Source organism: Sciurus carolinensis, chromosome 4 (assembly GCF_902686445.1).
Source record: "Sciurus carolinensis chromosome 4, mSciCar1.2, whole genome shotgun sequence".
Classification (NCBI taxonomy): Eukaryota; Metazoa; Chordata; class Mammalia; order Rodentia; family Sciuridae; genus Sciurus; species Sciurus carolinensis.
This window is the reverse complement of record NC_062216.1, coordinates 123256281-123272576: the sequence shown is the minus strand read 5'-3', so window position 1 is coordinate 123272576 and position 16296 is coordinate 123256281.

The following is a 16296-nucleotide window of genomic DNA, read 5'->3' as shown; positions in this document are numbered from 1 at the left end:
CCTGCTTAGGCCCCTTCTGTGTCTCCCCTGCCAGATGTAGGGGCAGCAATGGTACAGACATGATCCTCAGGCTTCTTACTGTGCCTTTGGGTCAGACCCAGGAGGCTGTGTCTCCTGCCAGCTCTGTGAAACTGTGGCAGGTATTAGCATAGAAGCAGGTACCATGTCCAACTCTTCATAATTCCTGACTTTTTCTTATAGAAAGAGATGTAAGTGTCTCAGTATTAACATCCCTTTTAAAGGAATCTTAGTCAATATGACAGGTAATAAATAATAATGAATAAATATTTCTAAAAACTTTAATATATATAGGATATTTAATTGTGGCTGACTTATGATCAGAAAAACTGTGATAACGCATTCATAGATATGTTTCTTAAAGAGCAATTTAGTTTACAACAAATTGATTTTTAGAAATATTGGGTTGTAAAATCTTGATTGTTCTCACTTATTAGTTTTAAACACCTTTGGGACTTATCAATATAAAATAAATACATAACTCTTAAAGTTACACTCTATATTTCAATTCTTTTTTTTTTTTTTGTGGTGCTGGGGATTGAACCCAGGGCCTTGTGCTTGCAAGACAAGCACTCTACCATCTGAGCTATCTTCCCAGCCCTCAATTTTTTGGGGGGAGTAAAAAACCTATCAAATAATCACATAAATAGACACAAGATTTTGATTGAATGTTGTGTGGCTATTTAAAATTTTTAAAATAATTGTAAAATTATAATCACAATGGGTATTTAAAATGTATGATATAAAAGTACTAAGTATAGTCCCTACTTGATAAAAGCAAATTCACGTTTACCTTCGTACAGGAAAGCTGGTTACACTGAACAGTGGGTATCTCTTGTGATGAGATTAGGAAGCACAGAACCTGTTCTTCTGAAAAAAAGAATGCTTTTAACCAACTTTGTTTTTCCATTGTTTGAGTCGACAATTAGATGCTCCACATGCTTTAAAAGAAATGAATATTTTATCATGTGTTCTTTCTCTCACTTTGGGTGTTTTTATTTAGATTTTGCTGAGGCAGGGAATAAGAGGAAGTCTCAGAGGGCTCTTCTTGTTACATGGGATACCTGCTATCCTAGTGAAAGTGCCCATACAAAGGGCTCTAATTTCCTATGAGCACTAATTAAGATATTAATTACCTGCAAACTGATATATAGTTTTAAATAAATTCAGGGAAACGGCCAAGCAGGATGTTTTATAGACACAGACAAGTTGATTCTAAAGTTACATGGAAAAAATTAAGGAATTATAATAGTTAAAACCATGAAAAAATAACAGAAACAAGATACTTGATTTTAAGATGTATCATAAAACCACAGCCTGGTATTGGTGAACCTATGGACCAACAGATCAATGCATGGAGTAGAGAGCCAAAAAGTATGAATAAATAGGCAGTTGGTTTCTGATAAAGATATCAAGCAATTCAATAAAGAAAAGGTACTTCTTTCAACAAATCGTGTTGGAATAATTGGGTGTCCATGTGCAAAAAAAGGTCTTACTTTTCACATCGTATGGAAAAGTTGTCTTGAAATGAATTATGGATATAAATCTAAATGGATAAATCTTTAAGAAGAAAGCATAGTGAAAAATCTATATTACTTTGGGGATGGCAAAGAATTTTTAGATATGACACTGTAGATGTTCAGAGACGGGTTTGCTGAGGGTGAGGACGAACAATGCCTACCCTTCCTAGCCTTACCCAGCGCGCTTACCCAGGCATCGGAGATTGAGCTCTGAAGGCACGGATCTAATTTTATTTAGGGTTGCACAGGACATATATAGACACATTATCCAATCAGTTAACACACTTGTTAAAGTCTAACAGAGTCAGCCTATAGGTGAACTATACGTCGAGGGTCCAGTAGTGTAAACAAACCAAGCATGCCTAAGCAATTCTGCCCAGCAACAGGTCTGAGACAAAGGACTGGGGGAATGGCAAGCTCCGGCACACAGCATGAGGCAAAGCAGCGCGTGGGTGAGCTCACATCACAGTTTTCTGTGATGCATGTCAGAACAAGGCCTCCCCTCAGCTCAAACTCAGCCTCAACAACTGCAAAGACCTTCATTCCATGGCGAGTCTTTACCATTACCTCAGTTTCTCTGTTCAGGCTGTTTGGCTTACTTAGACCATGGTGTCAGTGACTGCTGTCAGATAAGCTTGAGGAATGTTCCCTACATGACACCAAAAGTGCAATCTTTACAAAAAAAAAAAAAAAAAGAGATAATTTAGACTTCATTCAAATTTAAACATTTTGTTCTGTGAAAAGACACCATTAACATAATGAAAATACAATCTACAAACTGGAAGAAAATATTTGCAAATCTTATAGGTGAAAAAACAATGTATGTATTATATATGTAGAACTCTCACAACTCGATGGCAAGGAAGCAACCATGCAGTGAAGAGATGGCAAAATATTTGAGCAAGTATTTCTTCAAATAAAATATTCAGGTGGCAAACGTGAAAAGATGCTCAATGTCATTACCCATTACATTTCTCTAAAATGTAAATGAAAACCACAGTCATGGGCTGGGCTTGTGGCTCAGTGGTAGAGCGCTTGCCTAGCATGTGTGAGGTCCTGGGTTCATAAATAAATAAGTAAATAAATAAATAAATAAATAAATAATATAATATAAAGGTATTGTGTCCATCTACAACAACAACAACAACAACAACAAAACCAAACAAAGCTTTTGTGTTGTTTTGTTTTTGTAATGTTGGGGATCAAACTCAGGGTCTTGTGCATGCTAGGCATAAACTCTACCACTAAGCTACACTCCCAGTTTTCAAAACAAAGCTTTTGAATCACAAATTCCTTCCAGGGGGAACCATGGGAGTCTATTAATGCGAATACTTTTAACTACCTTCAACAAAAATTTTTCACATTAACTGTAGACAACTTTGCTAGGCAAGGTCATTGTTGTTGAAACTGGTGGAGTTTTGTGTTTATAAGAAATAGCATAGCCAGATTGTGGAAACAACCTAGGTGCCCTTCAATTGATGAATGGATAAAGAAACTGTGATATATATATATATATATATCAATGTGTATATATATATATATACAATGGAATATTACTCAGCCATAAAGAATAATAAAATTATGGCATTTGCAGGCAAATGGATGAAATTGGAGAATATCATGCTAAGTGAGATAAGTCAATCTCAGAAAACCAAAGGACGAATGATCTCGCTGATAGGTGGATGATGACACATAATGGGGGGTGGGAGGGGGGCAAGAATGGAGGAAGGAGGGACCGTATAGAAAGAACAGAGGGGTGGGAGGGGTGGGGGGGAAGAAAAAAAATGACAGAATGAGTCAAAAACTATTACCCTATGTAAATATATGATTACACAAATGGTATGTCTCTACTCCATGTTCAGAGAAACAAGATGTATCCCATTTGTTTACAATAAAAATAAATTTAAAAAAAAAGAAATAGCAGACTTTACAGCTTATATCCCGAACATATATTACATATGTTATACTAAAGATATGTTTTGTGCAATTCTTGGGCACTGGGAAATAGATGTTGTGAACTGGAGCAAAGGGGACTTGCTGTGAATGTAAAAGGAAGAAAAATTACGTGTCAGAATTCACCACAGGGAAAAAATGATGAGTAACATCTCTTGGAGGACTTGTTCTGACCATATTGCCTTCTTGGGAAAAAGTTTTGATAACCATCTGTTTTGCATTAGTATGTATAGGAATAATGAGATGTTGAACTTATTTATAGCTAAGATTCCATTTTGTTTCTTGAGAAGTTTTGAAAACTGGTCAATTTCCCTTTTGTTGGCCAGCGAGATGACTTGAAAGATGAACAAAATTCGGTGACTTTCTAGGGAAAAAATGAAAAATACTTTATAGAAATTTTAATAAAAAACTGAATCTACATCATGTATAACCATAGAAACGAAAAGTTGTACCCCATTTGTGTATGATGAATCAAAATATAGTCTGTAAAAATAAAAAAAAAAAAGAAAAAAAGAAAAAAACTTAATTGTCTTAAATCCTTCTATTAAACATTTTAGCAAGTTGATCTATGGTTCATATTCCATTTTACATTATATAAATATAAATTACCTGAAATACAGAATCTTCAGCTGGGTGCTAACTTAGACACTAATGAAACACCCAATTTCACAACTGAAAAGATTAGGATCAGAGTTCTTAAACGATTTGGTCATACAGATGGTTTAGAGCAGAATTCATGCTGAAATTTACATGTCTGTTTGTCCTATCTGTTTTCTCCAGTATTACATTGATTCTCTGTATGTTTTTACACTCAGACAAAAAACTCACATGTAGTCCAATTGTTACACATAGTCACAGGTAGTCAAACACACATAATGCCTTATTTGGAATATTGACTTTGTTATTTTAATTTGCATATGACCCAATTGCGGTATTTTTGATAAAATATGTTGGATTAGAAAGTGTAAATATACTATTGTTTTGCAGCAACTTTAACTTTTGACAGATAAATTTTGTTTTTCAGGGATCTGATTCAACACTTGTGAATGAACAGATTTCCACCCCGCCCCCCCCCCCCCCCCCCCCCCCCCCCCCCCCGTCTGCTGTATGTCCTGAAAGTGGGTACTCCAGCTAGAAGTTCTCATTTTCAGACAGATGTGATTGTGGTAGGCAGAATGAAGGCCCCAAGAAGAGTCCATCATCCCTAATCCCTGAGTCTATGAATATATTACCTTATATAGCAATTATTTGATCTTAAATTAGGGAGAGTCCTGGATTTTCTGGGTAGACCCAATGTAATAACATGAGCCCTTACCAGAAGTCAAAAACGGAAAGCAAGAGAGCAAGTCAGAGAGATGCAGCAGAGATGTCACATAGATTTGACATACAAGAAGCACTGTTGCTGGCTTTGAAGTGGAGGGCATAAACCAAAGCACAGCAGGTCCTAGAAACTAGCAATGACCCTTGACTGAGAGCCAGCGTGGAAATATGATCAGTTGTGTCAGTAACCTGAGTGAGCCTGGAAGTGGATTCTTCTTCAGAGTCTCCAGATAAGGGTTCAGGCTGGCAAGCACCTTGATGAGATTTTGACCAGAGGGCTCACTAGGGCCTCCCCTGGAATTTGCATATATAACTGTTAAATAATACAGTGGTGCTGTTTTAAGGTACTACGTTTGTGGTGATTTGTTATAACAGCAATAGAAAAGGAATATACTGTTCAACTGTGGAGGTTGGGAAGAAGGTCGATCAAGGGTGTTATGACAAGACGCTTCCTGTAAATGAACCAGAGAGTCGGGGTCCTTAGGGTTTTCATTTAGCTGTGTGTCAGTATCAGGAGACAGAGACAATTTTGAGCAATAGCTTTGTGTATTTACTCAAATTACTTGCCAGCTCAGCCCCTTGCACTCATGCTTAAATCTTGGTCTTCAAGAGAGTAGGAGTTAAAAATAAAACCTGAGCAATTTCACAAAATTTTACATACTGAAACTCTCAGTGCTACTAAAAAAAAAAAAGAACTTGTAACAAAAGTTAGTGAAAAACTGAACTAAGGTTACTTTTCTAAGCTAAGATTACTTTTATAACACAAAGTTTCTCCTGAAGCCTGCTGGCACCCAGTGTTCGGAGTGGCTTGGCCAATGGAAGAGCCACTTCAGTGAAGACAGAGTACAAGAACATATTTCTAGACTTCCTATCAAATCCATGGCAACTTCAGTGGTTTTAGAATTACAGTATTTTTATGTTGCTGATTTTTACTTAAAATGTATAATTTACTCAGTTAGTTTACAGTACTTGCCTAAGATCATTGAACAAAATGGTATCAAAATGTACAATTTTAGGTCTTAAAATAAATTACATGAATGTAGATTGTGGCCCATTCCCTAATTCAAATTACAGGGTATAGAAATTCAGCATTATTTAAACATTTAAATCTTGAAGCACTTACATACTTGGTCTTAATCGGCTTCTTTTGATTCAAAGTATTGTATTCTCCAAGGAGAGTATACAGTTAGGCTTAAAGCTATTTGTATGTTGAACTTGGGGCTGTATAGAATTTTCTTTTACCAGATGTAAGAGACATTAAATAAAGATTGAAAAGTCTTCCAGAATGCTGTGAAGAAGATCTCTGAGTTACAGTATGATTTTTTGGAAATCTCAAAATGATTCATGAAGTCTTGGCTAGATTGTGAGTTTATGTACATAAACTTGTGTAATCCTTTAAAAAACCTGGTAATTTTTTGTCAAAAATTAATGTTTTCTTATTAAAATCTTTTTATTTTTACAGACTGCATTTTGATTCATTGTACATAAATGGGGTACAACTTTTCATTTCTATGGTTGTACACAATGTAGATTCACACCATTCATGTAATCATACATATACATAGGGTAATACTGTCTGTCTCATTCTACTATCTCCTCCACCTCCTTCCAGAAAATAATCAATAATGTGAAAAGAGAGCCTACAGAGTGGGAGAAAATCTTTTCCACACACACTTCAGACAGAGCACTCATCTCCAAAGCTTATAAAGAACTTAAAAAACTTTACACCCAAAATACAAAGAACCCAGTCAATAAATGGGCTAAGGAAATGGGCAAACACTTCACAGAAGAAGATATACAGGTGATCAACAAATATATGAAAAAGTGCTCATCATCCCTAGTAATTAGAGAAATACAAAATTAATGTTTTTAATAGATCTAATAGAAAGGGTTTTTATTTGATATATAACTGTATATGAAGAGAGGAAATTTCTAAAAGGCAATTTCACATAGGAGATTTGGGGTTACAGGAGTCATTCTAGAGAAGAAGAATTGAGGAGGAGATGGCCCAAAAGGAGAGAGTGAGGAAAGCAGGGAAGCAGCTTGATGGGGTAATAGAGTTTAAATCCGGAGAAATAAAAGTAATACTGGAACTGGTTACATTATCATTGTTCAGTGTGGGAAACAGGAACATTCTAGGCAGTTGAAGCAGTTAGGAATTTAATACAGGGAATTGGATATTTATAATTTTTTAAAGAAGGGATGGCTGAACCTCCAGCAACATCTTCAGAGCAGTAGAGAAAGGATATTCAGGGGTACCATCACTCTTGAGGGCACATAAAGGCTGTGCCAAAGTCAAGACTGACACCAAAGCTTTTACTACTGCTGTGCTTTTGTTTCTGAATATCCGGGAAGCCAAGGAACAGATGTTTGTGGCTACTATATGGAACCAACTTACGATGTTGCTGCTTTTTCATAACCACTTTTCAATACCCAGGAATTGGAAACATGGTCATTTCTAAGGGGATGTGTGCTACCGCAGGCTGTTGATAATTGACTGATGCCTGCATTTCAAATCTTGTCCACAGCATGGCTTGCATGGAGGGTGTTAGCTGTAAGGGAGTCTGATAAATGATATTTTTAGTTTCCCAGTTTCTTCAAATATGAGACAAATGGAGAAGATTTTGTGAATCATCCCACAATTTCCATCATATTTGAGTATCTCATGGAAGTCTGGGACCATGAAACTAAGGAATTTGACTAAATCTTAGAAAGAAAAATAGGTGCATATATTGAGTGCTTATCACACTCCAGAAAGAGTTCAAACCACTTTTATAAATGGCCTCTTGTTCAGTTTTCTCTGTAACCTCATAGGAAATTATTCTTAATCTTCACATGAGGAAATGGATGTACAGAGAAGTTAAATTCCTTGACCAATGTCATAGAGCCAAGAGCTTGAACTCATGAACCCGTGTTCCTAAATGCTATATTATATTGCTTCCTGGGAGTTGAATCAAGATAGGATTCCTAAAGATGGTAATACCTCAATTAATTATTGAAGCATAGAATACTATTGCAGATTTATATCATCATTATCATCATCACCAGCAGCAGCACCACCACCAACAAAAAGTATTGAAGCATGAATAATAGTTTTCTACATTAAGATAGAAAAGGTCTTTTTAGGGAAAGCTATGATGCAGCATGACATTTTCAGTCAATTACTGGTAGTTTTATTCAGCTTCTCTGTAGGGTACAAATGAAGTAGCAGGAGATGGATTAGAGAGGCAATCACAGCATAGAACCAAGCAGGCCTTTGCTTCTGTATTAAAAGACTTCAATGAAATTGATCAGATTTTTATTTTAAAAGGTTAACCTCACTACATCAAAGAATATGCATCAGTTGTGTACAAGACAATGATTTAGCAATTGCTGTAGTCCAGGAAAGAAATAGGAAAGAAATGAGAAAGAAAGAATGAACAAGACACAAGAAATCATGTGACATAGTGGTAGAATCATGATGACATAGTGACCAAATAGGATATGGAGGGAGGAGTGTGAGATAATTCCCAGACCTCTGATTCTGGTACCATTCATTGAGCTATAGAAGTGTGGGGAAATAGTTTCCATTTTGAACATAGAAATGCTCCTTGATTTATGATGGAGTTGCATCTTGATAAACTCATCATAGTTGAAACTGTAAGCCTAAATTGCTTTTACCCTAACACACTGAACATCTTAGAGTTTAGCCTAACCTGCCTTAAGTGTGCTAAGAGCAGTTACATTAGCCTGTAGTTGGGCGAAAATACCTAACATGAAGCTTATTTTACAATAAGGTGTTGAATATTTCATGTACTGAATTGAATACTGTACAGCACACTGTAGGATACTGGTTATTTTTCTTTGGAGATCACATGACTGGTGGAAATGCCACTTGCTGAGGCTGTCCAGCATCATGAAAGTATTATACTGCATATTGCTGGCCTGAGAAAAGATCAAAATTCAAAATGTGAAGTCAAGTTTCTACTGAATGGGCATTGCTTTCACACCATCATGAAGTCAAAAAATTTAAGTCAGTCCTTTGTAAGCCAACGAATGTCTGTATTGAGATTGAAGTCCTTCTGAGGTGCTAGTAGAAAATGGTTTCAGACTCCAGACTCCTGCTACTGAAACTGAGAAATCAAACTGGACACATTCTGATTTGTAAAAACCCCTGCTGTGCACTGCCTCAGGGGGAAAATATATTTTTTTCAGGCAACCTGTGACTTAAGGAGAGACTAGCAGGTAAACACTTTAGGAGTACTACACACTTGTATGTGGATGAAGGGGGATATTCATCACCCGTTTGAAGAACTGTGGAGACTCAATGGTCATTATTTTTTAGCTGATGAGGGACTAATTCCTTACATTCTTGGAGAACCTCTTTCTGCACTCTCCTTTGCTTGAATGGTAACTATGCTCTTGGAATGGCCCTGGGGCAGCCATCCCACGTCTGTCACTGACAGTTTTCTAGAAGAAGAGAATTTCCCCTCACATCCTTTGCTATAACGTAGAGTTAGGGTCATATGATCCTGGTATTTTCTTCAGCACTGCGGAACCTAGAAGGAATTGGTTTTCAGCTCTTGGTAATAGAGAATGACTATAGTGACCTAAATATATAAAGATTTATTCTTTGATGTAAAAAGTCCAAATATAGACATTCTAGTGCTAGCGAAGCAGCTTCATGTAGTTCTTACCTAAGCATGTGACTGTCTTTCTCAAAGTAGATCCATGGTCCCACATGGCTGTTGACTCTCTAGCCATCATATTCACATTTCCAGGAAGCAGGAAGGAACAATGAAGTGTCCTCCCTAAACCTTCCTAATCACCTCTGCTTACATATCTTTGGCCAAATTTGACCATGCACCTAAACCTAGCTGCCAAGAGACTGGGAAATGTAATCTTTTAGTTACTATTCTGAATAATATCAGAAAAAAACCTAGAATTCATATTGGCTAGATAACTAGCTCTCTGTGCCACAAAATGGTTCTGAAGAACAGTAGTACTTGTGGGCTGTCACTGATGAATCAGTGACTAAAACAAAGAAAATAAAAAATGTGAGTTTTAAATAAAAAATATTAATTTCCCTGCATTTGGTAACAGCTTTTGCCTAAAAAAATAGGTTATTAACACAAGAATCTATGAGCCCCCATCCATGAATGGGCTCCAGGGAATTTTCGAAATACTTAGAAGTTTTTTGGAGATTTTAAAGCCTATGGCAGTATGTGCCATTTTCTAGAGGAGGATTTATAATGTTTCTCATAGTCTCAAAAATGTCCCTGGTCTCCAAAAGGGTAAGAAATATTTGACTTGAACCTAACCAAGCAAGTGCATAGCTCTTTATGTTTAGATTCCAAAATACTTTCCACCATCCCCTTTCTCATATGCTTATGATTCTCATATGCACACATGCACACACACACACACACAAACACACACACAACATGCATCTTGATTGTGGTATATATTTTTAGTCCTGTGTCCCTCAGTGTAAATTCTCTCTACCAATTCTCCATTTAGAGCAGTGTTTTTGACCAAAATATTAAAGCTGGATATAAAGCTATAACCAGTAGAAGATGCATGGAGGAATGAGACTGAGTATGGATCAGATGGAAATGAAGAGAGGTTTGGATATAGAGTAAGTCTTATTCTTAGGAGCACAGGACTCTGGCTCCTACTAAAATATGATTGAGTGTGGCTTAGATGACTGGAACCTGTCAGTCTGATAATTTTTAAACTATTTCTCATTTGGAAATTCTTGATCCACTCTACCAAAGCCCTATAAACAAAATCATGATAATAATAATATTTTATGTATAAATATGGTTCAGTTCTATTAAGTAAAACTAATTAGTTTTAAGATTCTCTTCTAAGCATCACAGAAAGACAAAGGTATTAAGACATAATAAATCCTTAAGAAGCTTAGAGTGTAAGACATGAGGACCTCAAACAAATATGTAAAACTGTAATGCAAGACAGAATATAACCAACAACATTAAGTGAAAGTTCTAACAAAGTAGATTGGGGATGCAACAGGAAAAGGTATCATACCCCAGCATGAGAACTGTGAACATTTTCATGGAAGAAGCAACATTTTCATGAGATAGACTTTCAAGAACGAGCAAGATCACAGGAGTAAAATGTTCTAGAAGATGAGTCAGCAAAAGCAAGAACAGAGAAAAAGTGTGAATTTAAGAAAACTAATTGTGAGTCCTCTAGTTTGGTTGTATTTTAGAATATGAGTGTAGGAATCATGGAATTATGACTGGAAAAATTGATCTGGTTATATTTTGGAGGAACTTGAAAGATAACTCTAAGGAGTTTATACTTCATCTGGAAAATAAGTTATAGTGAATATTTGTCTCTGATTTTGCCTGCCTACTACTTAAATCTTTTTCTCTTTAGAGAATTCTCCTTATGAGGCTTTGTGAAGGGCAAAGACCTGTAGCTCACATAAATACTAAATTTTTACTTTTTCAGTCTCCTTTGCAGTTAGAGTTAGGATAGGTGCTTTAGGTTCTATCCTGTGACACCAGACGTAGTATTGGAAACTGGTGTCACAGGAAGGCAGAGTCAGGAGTTCTCTTTCTTCTGTCAGGAGTGATGAGGGCTGTCAGGTCAAGCTCCTACCACAGCCATGACAGTGAGTGCAGTTCTGGAAGGTAGGCATTGTTCCTGGCGGCTTGGTTTTGAGAACTTTCAAAATTTCAATCAGCCCACCCATATCCTTTAAAAACTTTTGGTTGTAGAAAAGTTCAAATTCACCAAAGTAGAGATCAGATTCAGATTGGATGCTTGGCAAGAACACTTTGTAGTTGTTACTTTTATGATTGCAACAGATCAGGAGGCACATAAGGGCCAGTTGTTTCTCTTTTTGTGTTCTTCAGATGGACCAGGTGGATTCAGGTATAATCAACCTGGTCCACCTAGTATGAAATTCCAGTCAGTCTTCTTCCTGGTCGTATTGTTTGGTACTACAGAATAGCAGGGGGTAGAATAGGGAAATAAGGTTATCTAAGGACAGGAGATTTATGGGACTAACTACAGCCTGTTTGTGAAGCTCCCTTCATCTCTTCAGCATCAGAACGGATGGCCCCTTCTTTGTTGTAAACGATTCCTACAAATATCAGGGCAAACAAGATATTTTAGAAGTTTATAATGGCAAACAACAAGTATTGTATGTTTGCCAGTGTTGCACGTTTGAAATAGATCTTTTGAATTACAGTATACTAAGAAAAGTGGAAATAGAATAGTATAAGGACATGATCTTATTGATTAGCTACATGAAGGGGAGATGATTAAAAATCTGCTCTGCTGTTGTTTTGTATAATGTGGATTTCCTTAGGAAGAGTGTCAACTTTAAAAAATGCAAATATTTTCCTCATGAGTAAAATGATACATTCTCATATAAAATAATTGGAATAAAATTTGAAAATTCTTGAAAAGTCAAAGGAGAAAATGAAATTATTCATAATTTTAGTGAAGGACAAAGAACTGTAGCTCACACAAAGGCTAACCATTTACTTGCCCAGTTTCCTTTGCAGTGAGGGCTCATCTCTGTGTTGTGGGCTCTATTCCATGAACCTATATGACTGTATGACTCAGAGACCCTTTCTGACATTTTTGGTGAATTTCTAATCCCATTTCTCTAAGTGCTCTAAGTGTATTTCTTGCCATAGTTAATATTCTTCTGCATGTAAAGCACCTGGAACAATATTTAATACTTATTAGGTGTTGAATGAAGATTAGTTATTACACTGTCACGTACTATTTGAAATCCTCTTAACTTTTTTTGAGAACAAAAATATTTCCTTATGTTAAAACTAATACTTTATAAAATATTTTGTGCTACGTGAATATTTATTGTATTGATGTGTCATAATTGATTAAACTTTTTCTTAATTTTTGGATATGTAGACAATTTCACATTTTATTATCTTATTTTATTACATTATATCATACTGGTGTATCTGTATAATCCATCTTCCTAGCCTAGAATTCTTGTAGTGTTTAGCAACCAGGCTCATAGTCTGTGTACAGGGCATTCTGTCCTATGGCAATGCTTTTGTTAGTGAAATATCACTTATTTGGGTAGCTCAGCTAGTTGGAGTGCACTTCAGTGGTAGGAATTAGTCAATAAAATTTTCCAAGCAGTCAAATAGGATGTCATTCAATCCGAGCACTAAAGTTACTATATCTAGCATAAGAGAGTGTACTGGAACTTTCTTAGAGCTTATTCATTCTCCATTTATGTGCAATTCAACAAGTTTTTTAAATGATTTCCCAACCTTAGTAAAGGAGAAGTGGGAAATAAGAAGGCAATTGAGAAAAGCTACCAAAGTCATGCTTTGAAGCAGGAACTTGAAGGGTGAGTAGGTTTGGTTGGATGGAGGTGGGGTCGGTCACCTCAGGAAGAAACCGTACTGGTGAATTTTGAGGAAAAAAATAATTCTACTTTGTTTTCTCCAGGTTTTTCCTCATTTCTTTCTTTGGCTCCTTTTTAAAAAAGAATTTTGTTATCATCAGTTACTCTAAATTTAATATAATTACAGATTCATTTAATACCAATGAATTAGTGTTATAAACAAAGCAATTTATTTCCTGACCATTGAGCTGGCTAACTAAATCAAATTGGTGAACATGGATATTTGATTTTTGCTCAGTGTTATGTCACAAATTAAATCCTCAAACTGTTTGATTTACTATTCTCAGAACTTTAAAATAATCTAGTGCCTTAAACTCCTTGTTGTATGAAGAAGTTCATTAATATTGATTGAATGGTAATAATTTCATGGTCATTTTCCTATCCCAGCACACTGTTATTAAATTAGCTCTATTTCAGTTGTCACTTTCAGTTATAGAAAATTAGATCTTCCATTTTCACTTTCTACTTCTTTTAAAGCAAACTGTTTAGATTTGCTTTCTGCAGTGTGAGATTCCCTCTAATGTGAATTTCATAACCTATTATCTATGGTTCCTGGTTAAAACATCATCTTCATCTATAACCACCAAGGCTTGATTAGAACACATAGAACACCAAATAGAAAATTACACTAGAACTAATAAGATGCCAGCCCATGCTAATACTGCATCAGATTTGGGTTATCATTTTGTGTTAAGTAAGTAATCCTCTGAATTGTGGTTTCTTCATTTTCACCATTATTCTTACTTTGTTTGTGGGAATAATGGGAGGGTTAGAAGCATTTTTAAAAGTCTTGGTTTGTTCTTTTAATTTCTGTTGTTTTGAAAACGTAATCACTTATTCAGAATTGAGTAATACATAATTTGATCCTGGAAATTACTGCTTGGTGACCAGAGCCAACTATTTTAGACACATGAAATGAATTCAAATAAAATTTCAAATGCAGTCATGTCTCCCTCCATATCTGTGGGCTCCGAATCTGATTCAACCAACTGTGGATCAAAAATATTTGAAAAATATCATCCATACTGAACATATTCAGACTATTTTCTTGATGTTCCCCAAACAATATAACAATTATTTACATACCATTTACACTGTATTAGGTAATATAAATTACCTAGAGATAATTTGAAGTTTATGGGAAGATTACATGCAAATACTACTTGATTTTATACAAGGGATTTGAGCATCCATGAATTTTGGCATTAGAGTGGGGTCTTAAAACCAGTCTCCAGTTGATATCCAGGGGCAGCAGTTTAAGTTTTATTTATTGTAGTCAGGTAGGTGTTACTTTCTTTGTGAAGACTTTCCTGTTATCCCAGACATTTAATTTCCCCTTTCTCATCCTGTATCTTGTATAGCTAATGTGGCATATATGATATTATATTGTAATTCATTGTCTGGGTTCGTTGCTGGACTTGAAATTCCTTAATAGGGACTAGACCTCATTCATCCTCAGAGATGGTAGAGTGGAGAACAAGTGAGAAAGTCACTAACTCAAAAGCCAACCTGACTGGATTTAAATCCATGATCAACCACTTGCTATCTCTGTGGCCTTACTCTTGTTTTCCCTCAGTTTTCTCAGCTCTAAAATGGAGACACAAATAATGGCATATCATCAATGTAGGATAAACTGAGTGAATATATATGAGTGGGGCCAATGAAAAATTTATGGACCTACAGTTAAAACAATTTTGTAGTACTTTTTAAGAGAAAAACAAAATTTAGTGTGAAATTAAAAATATCTAAAATGAAGAAAGAAAGAAAAAATTATTTAAAAAATTATAAAATACAAAAAAGCATTAACATACCATAAGAAAATTATCAGCTTAATATACCTCCAAATTCTGGCTTAACTGACTTAGCAATAGTCTTGCTAGAATTATACTCTATAAGGAAGAATAGGAGCTAAAATCTGATTCAGTCAAAAGAGAGTTCAGAAAAGCCTGACCTAAGTTTGGTCAGTGAAAGAATCTTTGTAACAAATCACCCCAAAACATAGTGACTTCAAACAACAATTTTATTGTTCACAATTTTGTGGGTTGGGAGTTAGGTCAGGGTTCACTGGGTAGGACTCTTCTCTCCATGTGGTGTTAGCTGGGATCACACAAGTAGTAGCACTCAGGTGGAAGCTCATTTGGTTTGTATCCAACATGGCTTTACTCAGGTCACCTACGTCAATGGTGTCTGGAATACCTGAGTGCTGGCCTGATATTCAAATCGACTATTATTTAATAACCTAACTCTTGCTTCTTCCCATGCTGACTAGTCCGAAGACAATGATCATGGAAGCCACTAGGTCTATAAAAGGAAAGACTCAAATGAATACTGAATTATTGCAGCTACATCCTGTTGGTCAAAATAATTCACAAATAAACTCAGATTCAAAGGCAAGGAAAACAGTACCTTTTGATGGGAGAGGCAACAAACATGCTGGTGATCATCTTTGTAGACAACTTTTACAATCTATTCTTTGCCCACAAGAATTCATATTTCTCCCACTGCAAACTACACCCAAATTTCTCTCCCTCTTAATACCTTATAAAGACTCATCCAATTATCAATTGTACTCCAAGTCCAGTTTACTGTGATCTACATAAAGTCCTAAGGTAGTTCTGTCTATCCATAAAGAATAAGACAGTATGTGAAGAGAAAGAGAGAAAGGCCAAGCAGAGAAGAAGGGAAGACCTAGGTTAGCAGCCACCCCCAAGTCCCAGATGTATGACTGAGGCCATCTTAGATCCTCTAGTCCTAGTTGAGTATTCTTAGCTCCATGTGGAGTAGACAGGAACCACCACAGCGGGTCCCTGCTTGAATTTTTGACCCACAGAATGATGAGTAAAGAAATTATTCTAAGACATTAAACTTTTGGATGGTTTATTATACAAGATTCTACTTACATTTTATCCTCATTTATTTATTGTTTCTTTTACCACCCAAGGCTTTGCCTTGGATTTACCTTTTGACTTTGAGTAGAGTCTGAAATTGAGTTTCATACTTACACCCCATCTCTTCAGTTTGTTGGCTCCCAATTCCTCATTATCTGCATCAGTCTATATGGCCAAATTCTTCAGGTATTTC